Source organism: Ranitomeya imitator, chromosome 8 (assembly GCF_032444005.1).
Source record: "Ranitomeya imitator isolate aRanImi1 chromosome 8, aRanImi1.pri, whole genome shotgun sequence".
Taxonomy (NCBI): domain Eukaryota; kingdom Metazoa; phylum Chordata; class Amphibia; order Anura; family Dendrobatidae; genus Ranitomeya; species Ranitomeya imitator.
The window spans coordinates 67,781,816-67,796,574 of NC_091289.1; positions in this window are offsets into that span (position 1 = coordinate 67,781,816).

Genomic DNA, 14,759 nt, shown 5'->3' on the forward strand with positions numbered 1-14,759 from the left:
TTTTTTTTTTCAGCCTCAGGATGTTCTGCTTCACCTCAATTGAGAGTTCCTTTGACCGCATGTTGTCTGCTCACAGCAACAGCTTCCAAATGCAAAACCACACACCTGGAATCCACCCCTGACCTTTTAACTACTTCATTGATTACAGGTTAACGAGGGAGACGCCTTCAGAGTTAATTGCAGCCCTTAGAGTCCATTGTCCAATTACTTTTGGTCCCTTGAAAAAGAGGACGCTATGCATTACAGAGCTATGATTCCTAAACCCTTTCTCCGATTTGGATGTGGAAACTATCATATTGCAGCTGGGAGTGTGCACTTTCAGCCCATATTATATATATAATTGTATTTCTGAACATGTTTTTGTAAACAGCTAAAATAACAAAACTTGTGTCACTGTCCAAATATTTCTGGCCCTAACTGTACATGATTAATAACATAATAACAGTGGTGGCTATGGGAGGTATGAGATCCAGGATACAGCCTACAATGATCAGTCGTTTAGCCACCACCAATTACCAGAATGTGTTTCATGCCCGTCAGAAGAGTTGTGTAACCGATGCGCGTGTTAGACTAGGCCTAAAAAATGCATGACAAAAATATGTTGCAAATACGCATGTGTCTGTTTAAAGGGCAAAGTGCAATATGTTCGAGAGATGCTGAGTTAGAGAAAGCAGATCAGTGTTGTAGGAAAACCAAACAAAATGATGGATGCTTGTAAAAAACAAAGTTTAAAGAGCAGTGCACCATCCTTAACTATAGACACACCCGTGGCACAAGCTTCTTAATCTTTACCCATACATATTACCAATAATATCCAAATGTCAAAGTCAACAATTATTTGTTCTAGTGTAACGAACACTGTTAAAGGAATGCCACAAAATGTAGATAACCTCAACCCTGGGAAACACCAAGTTTGCCACATCCACACCAAAGAAGATGAAGATCACAGCTGCAAAAAAGGCAGTGAATGTCTGGAAAATCATTTACTCTTGGGCAAACTTTCCCTCTTACTAAAGTGGTACCGAATGATGCATACACAGCTCTCATGTCTATTTAGCCTGAGATGGTTGAAAGATGCTTTATTCTGATTTGTCCATATTCACTTTTTGAAAGCGAGCAGAAAAGAAGTATGAATTAGCAGGAAGATGTGTGATTTTGGTTGGTAAGGAGGTGATGTCAGGTACAGATAGGTATATCTGTGCGTCATCAGGTACTGATGATATTGCAAACCATGCCATTACATCAGCTGGCCCAGGCCGAAGGTGTAGATGGATTAGAGTAGGGGTCCTAGAACTGAGCCTTGAGGAACACCAAAAGACCAGGGTTGAGGTGAGGAGGTGGCGTGGGACAGGGAGAAACTGAATGTCCCCATAACAGCCTGGTTGTTTGTTTAATGACTGTGCCGATAACCCCAAAAAGGACATTTGCACCACCGGCCATGCCCGCATCAGCAGGGGTAGCAAAACTCCCATCCTAACCACCACAAGCATGATCAGGCACATGGTAACAAAGCACCAGACTTTGTTCGTTGAACACAAGGCTCCATGAACAATGTCTGTGGGTGATACCACTGCTTCTTCTGATGTTGTGCGTGCAAGCCATTCCCCTGTCCATGCTGCATGCAAAGATGCCTCATGCCAGCATCTGCAGTTGCACACAAACTCAACTAGCACCATCAACAAGCAAGTCCACATTCTTGTCCCAGCTCACCGTTCAGTTGTTCATACCCCAGTCCTTGGAATGCAAGCGGAAATACGCTGCCAACGCCACAGTACTAAATTCACTCATTTCTCGTCTGATTGCGCTCTAAAGGTTGCATTTTAGGCCCATGTGAGACCTAAGCTTTCAGCAACCTGATGGTGGTTACCATCACAAGGTACTCGTTACCCAGCCACCACAATTTTGCCTGGTCTGCAGTCACGACATTACACAAGCAAGGACATGTCCCACAACATTACCCGGGCCCTCAATAATGCTGTTGCAGGGAAAGTGCACCTAACCACGGACACGTGGACAAGTGCTTGTGGGCAGGGATGGTACATTTCGCTAATGGCATACTGGGTTAGCGTAGAGAAAGCCATGAGCCAGTCGGACACTGGGAGACCATGTTACAGATGTATGGAGACAGGTTGTGGAAGGCTTTGCATGTCATAGTTAGGGTTTTGAACTGCAGCCTCTGGGCAACTGGAAGTCAGTGAAGGGCATAGCAGAGAGGAGAGGCCAGGGAATAACAGAGGGACAGTTGGATTACTCGGGCATCACCCTTTAGGATAGATTGGAGTGGTGCAAGAGTGCTAGAGGGGAAGCCAGACAGTAGAAGGTTGCAATAGTGGAGGCGGGATATCATGAGGGCGTGCACAAACATTTTTGCAGTTTCTTGCAATGCACGGATCCTAGAACTGTTTTTGACTTGTAAAGGGCAGAGTCCAGGATCACCCCGAGGTCCCGAACATGCGGGACTTTTTGTACCGGTGTGGTGTCCCGGCATTACACAGGAACGTGTACTAAAACATTACCTGTGCCCTCCAAGATGCTGTTATTGGTAAAGTCAACCTAATCACAGCCACGTGGACAAGTGCTTGTGGTCAGGGACGGTACATCACACTAACAGCACACTGGAGTAACATAGTGGAAGCCGAGACTAAGTCTGACCTTGGGATGGGGCACATCTAACCAACCACAAGTTTTGCTGGCCCTACGTCAATCTGGGTGGCCCCCACAGTCTTCAGCTCCTGCACCTCCTCCTCTTCAGCCTCCATCTCCGCAAGTAGCACATCAGTCACAAGCTGGAAACACTGCAACACTGCCTCAGCCAAGTGGCAACAGGCTGTGCTGAAGCTAACATGCTTAGGTGACAATATAAACAACGTTTGAGTGGGCACCATCCACTTATATAATCAAAAAAAGGGGATCACCTTATGCACACATAATTGAAATGCAACCAAACAGAGAAAGTGTGTGCATCAAAGAATTGGGATCACCACAACAGTCTAAAGGTACAAAATATAATAATATTTATTGAACACATCACACAAAGAACACATTAAAAACACTTAAAAAAGCCCAACAAGTGAAGAGGTTAAGGGTCCACATAAATAAAGGGTAAATATCCACAAGGATACTACACAGCTCAGCTATGGTACAATACAACTCCACATATTTGAATATCAACAACCAATTATATGCATGCTGTTATATACAATAAATGCCCATATCAATAAATAGAAAAAAATAATTAAATATCCTGCCAAAACACCGTAGAGGTGGTACCCAGGTTGTGCACAAATCTCAGAGAATTCCGAGAATAAACATATCCATAGGGTATCCACCCCAAAAGAAAGATCAAGCTTGTTCCTTCTTACCCAACCTAACAAAAGAGTACCCCTTTTGGTGTAAGCCTAGCAGGCATAGTGGATTCCATAAGCTGTGTCAGTATCCTGACCCACGCGTATCGACGCTCAAGGCGTCTTCCTCAAGGTCAGCGAAAGCGGCACCGACAAGGGAGAAGGAAACGCACTGGGCCACAAAAGAAGAAATGGACATCACAAGGATTGGTCACCGAGTTTCAAACGAGTGACCTAGTACAACAACCGCAAGAGATAGAGCTCGTTACATCACAAGTGAACCAGTTGAGCGAAGGGTCTGATGAGTTATTATTATTATTATTATTTATTATTATAGCGCCATTTATTCCATGGCGCTTTACATGTGAGGAGGGGTATACATAATAAAACAAGTACAATAATCTTGAACAATACAAGTCACAACTGGTACAGGAGGAGAGAGGACCCTGCCCGCGAGGGCTCACAATCTACAAGGGATGGGTGAGGATACAGTAGGTGAGGGTAGAGCTGGCCGTGCAGCGGTTTGGTCAATCGGTGGTTATTGCAGGTTGTAGGCTTGTCGGAAGAGGTGGGTCTTCAGGTTCTTTTTGAAGGTTTCGATGGTAGGCGAGAGTCTGATATGTTGTGGTAGAGAATTCCAGAGTAGGGGGGATGCACGAGAGAAATCTTGTATGCGATTGTGCAAAGAGGAGATAATAGGGGAGTAGAGAAGGAGATCTTGTGAGGATCGGAGGTTGCGTGCAGGAAAGTACCGGGAGACGAGGTCACAGATGTATGGAGGAGACAGGTTGTGGATGGCTTTGTATGTCATGGTTAGGCTTTTGTACTGGAGTCTCTGGGTGATGGGGTGCCAGTGCAGGGATAGACAGAGGGGAGAGGCGGGGGAATAGCGGGGGGACAGGTGGATTAGTCGGGCAGCAGAGTTTAGAATAGATTAGAGGGGTGCAAGAGTGTTAGAGGGGAGGCCACAGAGCAGGAGGTTACAGTAGTCAAGGCGGGAGATGATGAGGGCATGGACTAGGGTCTTTGCAGATTCTTGGTTTAGGAATGTGCGGATCCGTGAAATATTTTTGAGTTGGAGGTGGCAGGAAGTGGAAAGGGTTTGGATATGTGGTTGAGTTGAACATTATTAATCTATCCTCCTATAGTTTGTCTAGTTCTGAAAAATCCCTGTTGGCGAAGGGTTTGTCCTTTTCACCAATGAGCACTCTTGACAAATTTGATTTGACAAAAGATGTATATTTGTTTTGTAGGCAACTAATTTTCAAATTATTGTACCAGCACCTATCCACAATGGACGGTTTAACGGACTTGGATAGACAGGCTCTCCATGATTTAATGGAGTTGCTTGATGAGAATGAGAACTATCAAGGTAGGTGAAAATTTGGTGTCCGTTTACCCTCACAGGCCACGCCATCATTTTCACTCTTTCGGCTATACAGATCTTTTTAGAAAAAACTAGTAGAGACATCCAGAATTTGAGGGTTGACAAGCATCGCCAGAATAATATGACAAGGGATGAGAAACAGGCATTGGTTAAGCTAAGATCTAATGATCTTTTTGAAATCAAAGAGGTAGACAAGGGGGGCAACATAGTGCTGTGGCCTAAAGACTAGTGTTGAGCGATACCGTCCGATATTTGAAAGTATCGGTATCGGATGGTATCGGGCGATATCCGAAAAATATCGGATATCACCGATACCGATATCCGATACCAATACAAGTCAATGGGACACAAATATCGGAAGGTATACTGTAATGGTTCCCAGGGTCTGAAGGAGAGGAAACTCTCCTTCAGGCCCTGGGATCCATATTCATGTGTAAAATAAAGAATAAAAATAAAAAATATTGCTATACTCACCCTCGGACGCACCCTGGTTGTAACCGGGAGCCTTCCTTCCTAAGAATCAGCGCTTGAAGGACCTTTCGATGATGTCGCGGCTTGTGATTGGTCGCGGTAGCGTCATGTGACCGCTCACGCGACCAATCACAAGCCGCGACGTCATCGAAGGTCCTTAACGCGCTCATTCCTAAGAATGAGCGCGTTAATGACTTTCGACGACGAATCCAAGCGAATTTAGGGCGCACAGCTGTATTGACCAAGTAAAAAGTCCTGAGGGTGCAAAACAACAGTAATAGAAACTGAACAAGTAAACCCAAAGAGAAAGTATTACTGCACAAGAGCTGCACACCATCAAATAAATAAATACCAAAAAATAAACATAGACTGATTTTATTCACGGATCAAAACATACAACATAGATAATAAAAACATAATTAAAAACATGAAAACAACATCATGAACACACAGGAAATGCATATAGTGACTCAGTATAATAAGCTAACCCAAAGAAGACCGATGGCTCATGGGGTGTTGCGCAAAAATCTATAATACCAGAAGGACAGTGCAGGAATTGGCTCGTATGGCCGCAGTCACAGACCAAAACGAGCAGAAAATCACAAATGCACAACAACGTCCAAGGCAAAAAAGCAGCAACCAGCCAAGAAGGACATATACAGGGTAGCCTATACAAAATAGTACAACTGAGACACAGCGTATAAACAGGAGAAACCTCCCATATATATACCACCTGGTGACGTGATGCCCCACGCGTATCGCCCGGCGAACCAGGCTTCGTCAGGGGATGCATGCTGGCCCGTGCACCAGCATTAAATAGTATATGCTAAATAACAAATGAGGTTCCGGTGTGTACCGGCAGGCACCGTGAAACCGGAAGTGAGCGCTGACCGTAATTAGGTGCTGACACCTGAAGACCCAGCGCTAACATGCGCAGAAGGACCGGGGGGCAGGAGACACCAGTGGACATAAACCAAAGTGGGAGGTCCGTGGAGTCCTGACAGTCCAGCACGATCATGCGCAAAGAGGGAGAGCAGGGATGAGCGCACAGCGCAAGCGCCGGTGGGGACCAATGAAAAAACGCAGACATGCGCAGATAAGAGGACAGGAGATATAGACGGCCCCGTCACTAAAGTAAGAGGCCCGTAGTGTCCTGATGGAACGGCGCATGCGTGCGCAGAGAGGAAGGGCAGAAATAAGTAATGTATACCCTGCGTAGGCGCCCGCGGGGGCCACTAATATCAGGGCCAAGACGCATGCGCAGATACCGGTCCACTAGAGACCGAGAACAAGAGCAACTACCACTAAATACAATAAAGTTAGATGTAAAACACAGCAAATAGGGAACGGCGTAGATACATCAAGGGGAAGACACACCTGTAAGAAGACAAAAGTCACTCACACACATCACCCAGTTACATAGGACCAAGCATCCCCCGGGGGCAATCAAGCACGCACACAAACTTACAACCCCACAAATCAAGATTGGATGGAAATATTGAGGCGGTCCCCATAGTACCCAGATGAAACTTTATTTGACAAGAATAATAGTGTAATAATATAACGCATACAGAGTTCCAAAATGTATATATGGTACCAATACAGTAATATGCACAATATATCCAACATGTTACACACATATTGTAGAAAGGATACATAACAGGGAAGAAAAAGACCAATAAGGTCAAGTGTGCGCAGTGCTGAGAAACAGCACCCCCCATGAGCCAAAAATACATAGGGATGTTGTTATGCTTGGCACTGAACCACCAAATGGAAAAGGAGGTCCATTATGGCCTCATACGCGCAGTGCTAACTAATAGCACCCCCATGAGCCGAGGCCCACACCAAATCTAATTAGACTGGGCAGTAGTGCCCCATAAGACAATATAGCATAGGTGTACAAAGGCACACTTAATTACAAAAAATATATAGAAATCAGGACCCAAAATGAGCCCAGGTAAACATGATAAATAGCGTCCATAGAGATAATCGGGCATGAGAAACAGATCCCGCTGAGGAACACACACTAGGATCCACAGAGTCCATAGTCCACGCAGGGAAGCGAAGGCAAGTATGCCACATTTGTGATACGAGATGGACAGAAGCAGTTTCCAAAATGGGCAAACACCTCCAAACCCAGGCTCATCAACAGTAGACCAACACATGAGGGAACGTTTATCCAAGGAATCCCGTAAATAGCAGCTCTTCATTAAGACCTACGGGAGTAATTGAACCAAATTTAAAAATCTGCCTCGCCTCCATGCGCAGAAGTAGTTGTCCATATGCGCCACCCCTATTGGTTGTACGCACTCTGTCCAGTCCAATAATTTCAGTGCCCAGAGTCCGGCCATCATGATGTACCAAAAAGTGAGATGCTACCGGGGTAAGCACTTTACCTTTCAAGGAGTCACTACGTGCCAGATTAATAGTGGAGAAATGTTTTTGTATTCTACGCCGTAACTCCTGAGAGGTCTGGCCAACATAGACCCTCCGGCAAGGGCAGATAAGGGCGTAAACAACAAAAGTCGTCTTGCAATTAATATAGGCGCACAACCTATGTCTGCTCTGATTGGTAGGGTTCACAAAATAACTTCTAGTAGGACACATATATGGACAAATGTTACAATTTCCACATGCAAATGACCCACGAAGATCAATGCCTCGATTAAGCCTAGTGGTTTGCCTTTTATAGTGACTATTTGTCAGGAGATCTCTAAAGTTAGGGGCTCTTCTGGCTGCAAGTTGTGGTCGGTCACCCACCACTCTTGAAGTGGACAAGTCAGTGGTAAGAATACCCCAATGCCTCTGCAGAATAGTTCTGATCTGTGACCAATTATTATTGTAACTGGTAACAAATCTGGGCCTACTGTCCCGTACCTTGTTCTGAGGCACCAACAGCGACTCCTGAGTATGCCCATTAGCCCGCTGAAAGGCTGCAGAGATGCTTCTCCGTGGGTAGTGTCTTTGACGGAACCGATTAGTCAGATTGAGAGCTTCTTGGTGGAAGTCCTCATCCGAGGTGCAATTTCTCCGTGTTCTCAGGAACTGCCCAACGGGAACACCATTCCGGGTGTGTGTAGGATGGAAACTCCTAAAGTCCAGAAGACTGTTGGTAGCAGTCGGTTTCCGGAATAGTTTGGTGAAAAGAGAGCCATCCCTGGCCATCACCTGTAGGTCCAGAAAAGTCACTACAGTAGAGGAGAAGGAATACGTAAGCACAATATTATGAAAATTCCTATTAAGAGAAGTGACGAAATTGTGACACTCATCAATACTGCCCGTCCAAATGAAAAAAATATCGTCGATATATCGACTCCAATGGCAGACGTGCCGCTTAAACTCCTCTAGGGGGTACACCATGGTGGCCTCCCACCAACCTAAAAAGAGATTGGCGATGGCCGGGGCACAGCGCGCCCCGATGGCCACTCCTGAGACTTGTAGATAGTAGGACTTTCGACGACGTCGCGGCTTGTGATTGGTCGCGTGCGCGGTCACATGACACTACCGCGACCAATCACAAGCCGCGACGTCATCGAAAGGTCCTTCAAGCGCTCATTCTACCAAGGAAAGCATGGCGGTTGCAGCGGTGACAACCAGGGCGCGTCAGAGGTTAAGTATTTCAATATTTTTTATTTTTATTCTTTATTTTACACATAAATCTTACTCCCGATACCGATTCCCGATATCACAAAAATATCGGAACTCGGTATCGGAATTCTGATACCGCAAATATCGGCCGATACCTGATACTTGCGGTATCGGAATGCTCAACACTACTAAAGACATATATTGCATGGAAGCCAAACGACAATTGGGCAATACTCAGCACTATGTTGTCCTACCTTCTGACCCAACAGCTGTGTTTAAATCTGGTCTGGATAAACTACTTTCTAATGCTCACTCTCGGGGTATTATTGATAAAAAGGAACTGGATTACTTGACAGTCAAATTCCCAATAATTCCAACATTTTATATGCTCCCGAAAGTGCACAAACCGGTGTCCAGTCCCCCAGGCAGACCTATTGTCTCGGGGATTGGGGGCCTGTTTGAAAAATCATGCATTTATCTAGATTTCTTGTTACAGCCTATTGTTCTCAATCTGGAGTCCTATTTACGTGATTCATCATTCCTAATACAACAACTGAACACCTTGGAAATACCTGATAATATCATCTTAGCCACTCTTGATGTAGAAGCGCTCTACACGAACATCAATCATGACCTAGGTATTTCAGCTGTTTCTTTTTTCCAGGATAAATTCTCAACAGGGAACAGAGGTCATGATTCTTTCATCCTGGACCTTCTGATTATGACTCAGGATAATCGGATTTACACTACTCTCTTTTGAAAAAGTACAGCTACAAACAATTTATTACATTATTCTAGTTTCCATCCGAGTCACCTGCGAAACAGCATTCCGAAAGGCTAATTCCTACGCCTCAGGAGAAATTGTAGCCAGCTGTCGGATTTTCAAAATCAGTCAAGATCACTCACTGGCCATTTTCGGGAACGTGGTTATCCATGGAGGATCATCTCAAGGGCCTTTGAACATTCCCATCAGAGCTCTAGGTAGGAAGCCTTAAGACCACGGGTGACACCAAATGTAAATACACCCAGTTTGATAACACAATTCAATAATCAATGGGGGGATGTTTGAAAGATAATGGAAGACAATTGGGGAATTTTGTTGAGTGACATGAGGCTCAAAACAATGATTCCAAGTAAACCAAGGATAGTGGCGAAGAGAGCAAGAAATCTCAAGGACTGTCTTTCTAGAAGTCACTTTAGATGACCCATGTCTAAAATTTGTGTGGACCACCCAACATTTGGATCTTATCCATGTGGGGGGTGCTCTGTATGTACATTTATGATAGCTGATGTTGGAGTCTCACTGCCATCTTTACCTTTTCAGGTGTCCCCGAGATCTATCTTTAATTGTCGTACACGAAACCTAGTCTATGCCCTGATCTGTGGTTGTAATAAGATTTATCTTGGACAGACTACTCAAGAACTGCGTCGTAGGATCCAACAACACGTCTCCAATATCTCTACGGCCAGGACTGATAGAGACAAGGGTAAGCAGATTACCTCGGTGGCGGCTCATTTTTTGGACCACCATAATGGTACCCCCAGAACCCTTAGGGTTATGGGTTTGGAGGGAGTTTCTTTGAATATCAGGGGTGGTAGAATAACGGACGAACTCCTAAGAAGAGAATCCCGTTGGATTTACCAACTCAACAGTCTATCACCTGGTAGGCTGAATGGAGAGCTTTTGTATACGGGCTATTACAAAAGATTGTAATGATTTTGGTGCCACTGATATATTTGTGGACCATCAATGAGCCTTTCTGGTTTGGGAGGTGGCTAGCTGAACATTGTTCGTTTAGCTATCTGTGTTTTCTTATCTTTTACTTTCTTATAATTTTCCCTCCTCCTTTAGAGCTTGCATCAGCCTGGAACATTTAGCCTTTGGAGTGCATGGAGCACCATCTCCTGGCTTTCTGAAGAATGACAAGATCTACTCCAAAAGAATCTGCCTTAACTTTATATGGACATCTATTTGACTATTTGAATTACATCGCTTGGAATTTATACTAATGGTGTTGTTGTTTTTTTGTCACATATACTATATCTCTATATCCTTTTGGATATAGCATAAATAATATATGCTTAGGTCACCTTTTCCTTATATGCATGCTGGGTCTTCCCTCACAGGTATTGATTGGATTTTCCGATCATTGAGATATATTCCTTCAGCTTCCATGTGTTTTTTGCACATTTTCTTGTACGCAAGTGGGTAGAGGGTGTTTTTGCATTCTAGTTATAGTAGGTACCCATTCCTGCTCCACAGAATAGGATAGGAGCTGTATTTTAGTTATGATGACTGGGAATGTACTTACCTACTTTTTATTGCATGTACTTGTGGTCTGGTATCTTAACATCTGATTATAAATATATGGTATTTGTATAGTATCATAATTTTCTACCCATAAAAAGTTCTTAAATAGCCACTTTACCTGCAGTAGTTGCTTTCCTGATTTTTTCACAGGACAAGTTTATACAATGGTCGTTCACTTTCTGGTTGACCCAGCTGGGTGTATGGTTTGACATACCTAGTATTGTATGGAGGTCAAATTCCTCCTTTATGCCCTTCATGTCCGCCTGGCCAAAACTGTACCTTTAAGGTTTTTTTTTTTTTCCTCTCCGCCTATTTTTGATTGCGCATACGCACCCCTTGGTAACATCCAAGTAGGGTATGTTGCAACCATAACCCTTAGCGAACATCTCTTTAGTAAAACTGGGTACACCTTAATATATATTGTCTAGGCAGGTATGCAGGGTTTGGAGTAGACACCCATCGCACTGCACAAATTGGAAACATTTTATTTCCTCCTGATGGATTTACAAATGCATCTGGGTAGTCATGACAATCCACCTGCATGCGTAGCCTGCTAGAGTTAGGTAGCCGTTTTGGCAGTTAACTTTACATCTGCGCACTGGCGACTACAATATACGGCTCTGCCATGCATCCCTTTTGGTGGTGCCGCCCAATACACATAATAATAATTCTTGTGTGTTCTTTGTGATTTGCAGCGGAGACCTACCGTGCTATACATAAGGACCCAATTGGGAGGATGACCTTACAGCCTTAGTATTATGTGGCGGTCAAACTCCTCCTAATTGCTTGTCTGGTTACAATTGCACCTTTGTACATTATACCTCCGCCTCTCTGGATCGCGCATGCGCAATATCTCACTCCTTGCCTAAATATGGGATGTTGTAATTATAACTTTTGCCAGGATCGTTTGAGCAGGTTTGTGTACACTCTAATTTGTATAGTTGAGGTAGGGATATAGGGTTCATGGTTGACTTTTATTGCACTGCACGTAGTTAAACGCCTTGTTACTTCTCTATTTACTTGCAAATGCGTTCTGGTTGTTATGGCAACCTGCCCGCATGCGCAGTGCGTTGTAGCTAGGCTGGACAGCCAGCTTGGCATCTGCGCACTTGGCAATACAAGATGCCGCTTTGATATATATTCTCTTTACGTTGCCGCTTGATCCACATATAAATTGGGTTGGCTTATGTGGTGTATAGCGGTGACTTATCGCACCATACGGTACCCTATACTACACATTTTGCCCATATACAAATATGCTTGGGTTGTCATGGTAATCTAGTTCGCTGGATCGCACATGCGCAGTGTATTAGATAGGGTGTGGGGCGCCTGCACATTGGTGATTACAACACGCCGGACTGACACACTTCCTTTGGCTTTCGCCGCCATCATGCTGCACACCTGGTATGTAATACTGATTTAGAATGAAGTATTTAAATGGTGACTACACCACTAAGTGACTGTGGACCTTGAGGAAGATGCTTTAAGCGTCGATACGCGTGGGTCTCACATTGCGTTAGTCTGCCCTGTCATCTATTAAGGTGACCCTGTCTGATGGTGGGGTGGTAAGATTTCGGGTCTCTAGGTGCGGTTTTACTCTGAGATACTTACTTAGGTCTTTTACACCCTTGTAGAGACTAGGATATCTCCATCAACTTGTATGAGAATTTGCCTTGTAAGTTTGCATGCTATATGTACATCTAATAGGATATTGTGATATTGAATATACATGAATTTTTACATTGCTGTGCATGCTATATGTACAACTAATAGGATATTGGGACATTGAATCTGTTTGAATTTTTGTATTTGATGGAAGACACAGCATGCTTATATTATTTGACCCGCACCATCTTTCATGTGGTCACTGTTGTGAATTCTGTGGCTGAATTCACTCCTGTGGTCACAAGTGGTACTGCAGCTTCTGAGCTTCCTCCCTCAGGTGTTCTGGTGAGCTCGTTGGCTGCTTTGTTATTTAACTCCACCTGATTCTGTCTTCCTTGCTCCTTGTCAGTGTTCCAGTGTTGGACCTGAGCTTCTGGATCTTTCCTGTGGCCTGCTGCTCTGCTTAGATAAGTGTTTCTTTGCTTTTGTTGCTACTTTTTCTGTCCAGCTTGTCTTTTCGTTTTTGCTGGAAGCTCTGAGACGCAAAGGGTGCACCGCCGTGCCGTTAGTTCGGCACGGTGGGTCTTTTTGCCCCCTTTGCGTGGTTTTTTGCTTTAGGGTTTTTTGTAGACTGCAAAGTTCTCTTTGCTATCCTCGCTCTATCTAGAATATCGGGCCTCACTTTGCTGAATCTATTTCATCCCTACGTTTGTCTTTTCATCTTGCTAACAGTCATTATATGTGGGGGGCTGCCTTTTCCTTTGGGGTATTTCTCTGAGGCAAGTCAGGCTTGTTTTTCTATCTTCAGGCTAGTCAGCTCCTCAGGCTGTGCCGAGTTGCATAGGTAGTGACAGGCGCAATCCACAGCTGCCTTTAGTTGTGTTTAGGATAGGTTCAGGTATTGCGGTCTACAGAGATTCCACGTCTCAGAGCTCGTTCTATTGTTTTTGGGTTATTATCAAATCACTGTATGTGCTCTGATTGCTGGCACACTGTGTCACTGGATTGCCTACATAACAGGTCACACCCTGAGAATGGTATTTATAAATGTGGTGTAGACTATGCAATGTTCTTTTGATTATTTAACTTATATACTGTATGGACCCTTATCTCCCACTGTTGTTTATGGGAGTTTTTAATTGTTTTTAAATTCCAGTTTTCTTTGTGTGGTGTTGTCTATAATAATAAAAAAATTGTTATATTTTTGTACCTATACTATTGGTGTGGTGATCCCATTTGTATGATGCTGGTTCTTTTCTTCATGAAGTGTCAGTTTACATAGACATGCATCAGGTGATTTCCCTCCCCCCCCCCCTCTCTCTTATTTGATTTGGATGGTGCCCGCTCAACCTATACCTTAAGATTGTCATGATGCAGCCATAACAACTTGAAAGAAGTATTTTTCAAGAAATACCACACTGTTCCATCTGTGGCCTGTATTTTTTTTAAATGCAAAATAGTGCTGTATATAAGTAGAGGCACAGACAGCAAAAACAGTGGAAAACCAGCCTAAAATGCCCAAACTTAGAGCTCGCAGATATATGAGGCCTATCAAGGAAATACTACACAGCCAAATATGTGGCCTGTATTTTTTTAAAAGCAAAATAGTACTGTATATGAGTACAGTCACAGACCGCAAAAACAGTGGAAAACTGCCCTAAAATGCCCAAACTTGGAGCTCGCAGATATATGAGGCCTTTTTTGTTTTTTGATGAATTTAAAACAAAAAAAAACAGTGGCACAAAGCTACCACACAGAACTATGCTACTGCGGAAATTAGATTTTTCTAAAAAACAGATACACCAGGACTCAGTCTGACTTAGACTGTTTTAATGTATTTTTTGCTTTTTGGCGAAGGCTGGCACTCAGAACTATGCTACGTATGCCTGTGGAAATACGATTTTTCAAAAACAGATACACCAGGACTCAGCCTGACATAGCAGACTGTATAAATGTGTTTTTTGGTGAATTTAACAAAAAAAGAATTGACCAAGGCTAGCACACAGAACTATGCTACGTATGCCTGCTGAAATATGATTTTTTTTAAACCAGA